This window comes from Callithrix jacchus, chromosome 6 (assembly GCF_049354715.1).
Source record: "Callithrix jacchus isolate 240 chromosome 6, calJac240_pri, whole genome shotgun sequence".
NCBI lineage: Eukaryota > Metazoa > Chordata > Mammalia > Primates > Cebidae > Callithrix > Callithrix jacchus.
Genome location: NC_133507.1, coordinates 141,249,815 through 141,256,452, shown reverse-complemented (window position 1 = coordinate 141,256,452; position 6,638 = coordinate 141,249,815).

Sequence of the window (6,638 nt, the reverse complement as noted above, 5' to 3'; positions counted from 1 at the left end):
CCACAACCAGCCTTGGGGGGAGGGGTGTTGGGTAAGCAAGCCAGTGAGCAAAAGGGAGGTGTGCTTGGGGGGGTGCTCTATACGTATGGGGACAGGGCGTGCAATGGAGGGAGAGGAAGAGCCCCAGTGGGGTCGTGGAAGGGAGCAGAAAGATATGCTGCACGTCAATGGGAGCGAATGCTCTCCTAAGAAAATGGGTTTGAGGGGTGCCTAGCAGAGTAGGGCAGGAGAACCCTAAGGGGTCTGCTGTATTCTTGTGGAGGGGAAGCAGGCATGTGGGCCATAATCATAGGCAGGGGTGGGAGCCTCGGTTGACTGGCCAGGAGGGGACGCATCCATGCCCCCAGGGTGGGGTGGCAAGAATCAGTGCTTGTGCTCTGAGGACCCATGTGAGAGCATGTGCCCTCATGGGGGAGGAAGCCCTTGTCCCCAGGAGGAAAGGGGGGCTGATTAATTGGGGCGCTAATGAGCAGCAGGGAGAGGAAGCTCGGACGGGCGGGGGGGAGGTGGCTCCATCGATCCAAGCCGCGGAACCAGCAGCTGAAAAAAAAGTGAGAAGGGAATCGATCTGAGGGAAACGGCAGCTGCTGGGGATTAGAGCCCGAGGTCCACCCGCGGCCCAACGGCCACCCGCCCCCTGCGTCAGGCCTGGCCCCGCAGCCTCTGCCTGGCCTCAGGGGAGGGGCCCAGGGATGGCTCCCTTGGAGGCTAGGTGCCACTTTGCCCACCCTGGCTGCAAGGCCAGGTCAGGCCCCATCAGGGTCACCCCAGCACAGTGCCTGCCCACTCACCCAGCCTTGGCCATGCGGGGTGCCCAGCCTAGGTTGTCCCAAGCCTTTAGGCAAAGAGGCTTCCCCAGGGACCCCACAGCTGGGCTTCTCCCCAAGCCTCTGATGAGTCTGGGTCAGCTGGTTCTCCCCAAGCTGGGAGGATAAGACCCTTGGGGTAGAAGCTGCATCTGGCTGGGGCATAGCGTCCCAGAGGGGAAAGTGGAGTTGGCACTGAAGAAGCTGTTGAGTTAGCACTGAAAGTGTCCAAGTGACCACGGACACAACCGCCACCCCCCCCCCCGCCGTCCCATGCCCAGGCAGCCCCCTCCTCTGCTCTCCCCTCCCTGGTAGACTTCCAGATCTTTCCAGAGCTCCCTGCACTGTTCCTCCCCATCCTTCTCTCTCTTCCCCTTTCTCCTAATATTGATTTTTCTTTACTGTTTTTTTTTAAAAGGTGATTTAATTGCTTTTTTAAGGTTACTTCAGTCTGGGGCTCTGCCAAGAAAGCGGGGAGCTGCCCCCCAAGCTCTCCCCAGCACTTTGCTACCCTGGAGCGAATACACGTCTCTGAATTCCCCCAGCATCCATTGAGATCTTGGGGTCACACTCTCCCTACAACATACTGGCCTCCATCATGAGACAAATCTCACCCTCTTTCCTCCTGAGGATGGCCAGTCGCCTTCAACCGCTATAAGGAGTGAAATCGGGTGGTAACTGGTATAAGGGGCATGCGGTGGGGGGAGGGGGCTGTGAGGGGAGCTCCAGGCTGCCAGGAAGTGGAGCAGCAATTAGCTGCCTGCACACCCCCACCACTGCCCCACGGCCAGCTGTCTCCAATTGTCCCCAAGCCCCCAGCCTCCAGTCTCCCAGACCTCCAGGAATCTGGTGATGTTCTGGGGGAGTTCCTCGTCCTTCCGGCTCATCTCTTGACCTGTCCCTCTACTTCTCTCCAGGTCCCCTGGCCCCTCCCTGTCTCTGCATACCCCCTTCGCCTCTGGCCCGGTCCCCTCTCTCCTCCCTCTCCCCGCTTCCCTGCCTGCCTCTCTCTCTGCCCGGCTGCAGTTGGGTGATAATCTCCCTCATTTAGCCTCCCGGCTGCTTCCCCGGCTCATTGCCCAGCTGGTCCCTGGGGCCCGGCCCAGCTTCTTCCCCACCCCCACCCCAGCCCTGCGCCCAAGCTCCCCCACCCCTCCCTGCCTCTCCCACCCACTCCCAGGGGACCAGCTGCCCCTTGCAGTGAGGCATCAGGGACCAGTGTGAGTGGCCAGGCCCTGAGCAGGGTGTGAGAAAAGGGGCGGGGCTGTTAGGGGCCCTGGGCTGCCAGTGCAGGGGAGCTGGGTGTTGCGGGGTCAGAATGTGAAGACTCATCCCAGGTTCCTCGGCTCTCCGGTTGTCCCCATTCCTCAGATTTATTCCCAGTCCAGTTCCCCCGCCTCCGCCCCCCAGGGGATGAGCTTCTTGACAGTGAGACTGAGTGGTAGATGGACTGGGACGACGTTTGGTATGGCGGGAGTGTGGGGGGGCAGGGACAGAGTGGGAGAGAGGGAGAGAAGTGGGTCTCTGCCTCAGGTTCCTGGGAGGAGTCATGGAGATTTTGTTTGGGCAAAATGCCCCAAAGGCAGACCCAGAGACCTCCCAGGATCCAACCTAGGGGGTTCCAAGGGCGCTTTCTCAAAGCACAGGAACCCCCAAGCTGATGCCCAGATTCCTTGCCTGGCTGGCCCCATTCATAAATCCTATGACCCCCCCCCAGACTCCTAGCCAGCATTCTCCTAAGGTTACCCAGCCTCCCCCTTCACCCAGAGGACACCCTCTGCAGCCCAGACACCTGCCCCTGGTGCAGACCAAGTGATGAGCCAGTGTGGGACAGATGTGGGCGGGAAGGGACAGGATTGGGGGGCTGGGGCCAGAGCTGGGCCAGGCCTGGCTGGCGAGCACACAGCGGTGACAAACGGGCTGTGCGGGGGCCGAGGGGCGGGGGGCGGACGGCGGCTGATTTATCTGGGTTATTTATGCCGCGGACGAGGCAGGAGAAGCAGTTAATGAGAGTCCCAGTGAAGGGGGGTGGGGAGGCCCGAACGTGATCTGAGGCGACTGAAGAGGGTTAGCGTCCCACCACCTGGCCCTGCCCCCACGGTCCACTAGTCCTCCCTGCACCCCCACCCCATCTTCCTAGGGTCAGCCCTGCCCCGCACCCTCTCCTGAGTCTCATACCAACACTTCCAATCTCCTTTCTGGTGCTCCCAAGACAAGGCAATGGGTCCCTGGAACTGTAAGGGCACCAGATCCAACATGGGGTGGGGGCATCAGGAGGAAGTGGGGAAGGCACCAGGAAAGGGAAGATAGGAAGATGAAAAATCTTGGCTGGCCAGAAACTAACAAAGTCTGTGGGGCCTGCGAGGGAGGGCTCAGATGGCCACAGCCACTGTGGGAGTGGGTGTGCAGCTGACAACTTCAGAGCTGAGGCTGCAAAGAGGGCAAAGGGCACCAGGGTACAGAGCCAGTGTCAGCCAGGAGCCACAGCAGGGGCCTGAGTGGCAGACATGGGCTGGCCGGGAGGGGGTCTGGTCAGAGAGCGGAGAGAGTGAGGGAAGGAGGGGGAGAAGATCCAGGAAGGAGGGGGAGAGGGCTTTGCAGCAGGGAAAGCTGCTGGGAGCAGATAAGGCGGCACAGCAGCAGGAGGGATTAGAGCTCTGAGGGGCATGTGGGGAGCGGCATGGGATGGGGGGACAGGGAGGAGAAGGTTGAGGGCAAGACACTAGGGCCAAGGAGATGAGTGGAAAAGAGAGGGCTGTGGAGGCGGCAGGGTTTCATCAGGGGCCAAGAGGTGGTCATCGATGGGGAGAGGAGAGAAGGAACTGATGAGAGAGGGACATTTCTGCCATTGACGGAGCCCCCACACCCCATGCATGTCAGGGGCAGCAGAGGGATGCACTGCCAAGGGTTGAGAACGGGCGGATATGGGGGTGGGGGCAGTAGCAGGGGCTAGCCCTGGCAGCTGAGCTGAAGGCTAGACTGTGCACACACAGCACCCCCTTGAGGTGGCCAGTGGAGCACGAGGATGCTGCAGCCTTCAGTGCTGGCACCGAGACCCTGTCGTGCCCAGGTTGTGGCAAGGACCAGTTTCAGAAGGGGCTTCTTCGTGGGGAGGGGAGTGGGCTTGGAAGGAGGGCAGATAGCTTCCCAGGGATCACTCCTCAAACCAGGATGCCCCTCACCACCCCCTGCCCTCCTGCTCTCTGAGCCTCCCAGGATGTACTTGGGGTGGGTGAGGCCCCCCACTCCCTCCAGACCAGAGCCCAGGGCAGTTCAGAGGTGGCCATGGTGGCAGAGGGGAGCCTCCGGGAAGGAAGGGGAGCAGGAGGGGCTAGGGGAGGGGAGCGTGGGTGTCGGGTGGGGCTGGGTAATTGCGTGTTTGCCAGTTCTCCCGTCTCTGCACACCAAGGAGCGTGTGCCGGTGGGTGTAGCTTCGCTTCAAGGAGTATGTGTCTGTTAGCAGAGGTGTCAGTGTCTGTGTCAGGGGTCTGGGCTCTCCTGGCCCCTGCCCAGCCCTTCCACCCCCTTTGTGTTTTGGGGAGCACAGCTCTGAGCACACCCAGCTGTGCTCCGTGCTGATGCGGCAGATGTGGCGGGGCCCCAGCTGTGCCTGCTTCCCAGAGAGGGGGAGGGGGCTGCAATCTGCTCCCCGGATAATGGCTGCTAAGTGCCAGGGGGAGGGGATGGAGATGGAGGTGAGACTGGGCCCCCTGGCAGCCCGGCCAAGGGGACAGGAGGGAGATGAGGGTTCTGCCCCCACCCCACCCCGTCCTGGCTAGCCTCCCCCCAGTCTGTGTTCTTGGCTCAGCCTCTCCCCCTCGGCTGGCTCCTGAAGCCCATCCAAATTTCTCTCCACACTCGGTCCCTGTCCCCGGCTCTCCTCCCCTGTCGCCCCATCCAGCTTGGTGCCAGGGACCCACCCCCCTCCCCGGCCCCCAGCTTGCTCCCCCTCACTGATTTTACAGAATAATCTTTTTATGGAAACTGAAAAGAGCACTAATGGCAGGAGCGCACCCCTCCCCCGCATCCCTCCCCCGCTCATCGCCCCCCTTCCCACCCCAGTTCCCTCTTGTTTCTCCCTTCCCAGTCCCTCCCAGGGCCGGCGCTCTCCTACCCCTACCCGGCCAGCCAAGGTTGGGCACAGGGTCCCAGCAGTGGCGGACAAGGGGGCTCCCTGCACCTTGTCTAGGGGCAGGGTGCTCCATCTTGGGTCTCTCAGAGATGGATGGGACTGTAGGCCCCTCCCAGCACAGAAGTGGGCTGAGGAGGAGTGGGGTGCATGTCCTTCTTGGACTCCCCCCCAACAACAGTGACTATTTCAACCCCGGGGGGGCGTGTTACAAAGACCTCAGCTTCACTAGCTGCGCCCCGCTTCAAACACTGACCCTTTCCCCTTCCAATGCCTCTCCCCATCATGTCCCCACCCTCGCTGGGTCTAGGAGGGGGATCCCGGGGGCCAGGGCCTGACACAGACTTATTGGATTTCACGGTGTTTTGCTGAGAAAATAATTAAATTATCATATTTATGATGGAGCTGCCATGGCCTCTGCCAACCACTCGGAACAGAAGGGTCAGGACTGGGGGGAGGAGAGGAAGGGACCTAGACCCTGGTCCCATGGCCCACCCTCTCCCAGCCACTTCCTTGGGGTGATGACTCCGACCCAGAGTGGGGACCTGCAGCCCCCTGCCACTCCCACTGAGAGAGATAATGAAAGTCTGGGCAGGCCAGGCCAGGAGGAACTGAGGAACCAGGGGCAGGTTATAGGTCAGGACTGCTAAACCCCACACTGGGTGGGTCATTCCCCACATGCTAGCACACAGCCCACGGGACCTCAGGGGCCTGGGAAGTCACATCTAGACCAATCCCCAAGTCACCCTCAGTCCAGCTCCTGCGAAAGTTCAGCTTCCTAAATGCTGGGCTCTGAAGCTATGAAACCCTGGGCTCTGTCCCAGAGCCTGGTGCTGATAACGAGGCCCCAGCACCCTGCCGCCTGCCACCCCTGCCTGCTGCCAGGACCCCCTCCTTTCTCCCACCCACGCCCTGCACCCCCCATTCTCTTCGGGTAATTAGATTCCTCTCAATTAGCGGATTACGATCATTACCAGCTCATCTGGCAACACAGCTCCGCACCCACAGCTGGGGAAGGGGGGCACCAAGAGGGGCACATGGGGGTCATGGGCAAACATGAGAGATGGCTGGGAGAGGAGGGCTGAGAGTTCCCAAAGGGCAGGGCCAGGGAGACAGGAGGTGGCGAGGGTCCTCCCAGAACAGGGTGCCTGCCTCCCACTGTGCTTCCGAAGAGAATGGTACCAGCTCAGGCCCACCCAGCCTGCCAGGGGAGTAGGAGACAGAGACAGGAGGCCTCGGGCGGAGGCAAAACCCCCATCCCGCCAAAAGCCAAGCTGGGAGCAGATGGAGCCGGCAAAGCGGAAACCGGCCAGGGTGGGACTCGGCAGGAACTGAGCAGAGCAGGCTGTGGGGATCAGCCTCGGGGCCCCTGTTCCTGTGCACAATGCTTAAGCGAAATCCTTCACCCTTCCCTTCGGAATCCTTGCACGTGGAGGCCTGAGCCAGGCCAGGCGAGGAGGAACAGGGAGGCAGGAAGGCAGGGGCGCAGGCGGGGGCCAGGCAGGCCAGGGAGCCTTGAGGGCCTTCCTCCACAGCAGAGTACGAGGCTGAGGCAGTGGGAGGGGGAGACTTACCAGGGCTCCAGATTCATTATTCATGAGCCCGCAGCAACGACTCCAATTTAAATGCTAATGTGGGGGGGCCTGACTCAGCTGCCCCGCTTCCGCCCCTACCCCCAGCCCAGGCACAGGCGGAGTCCGTGC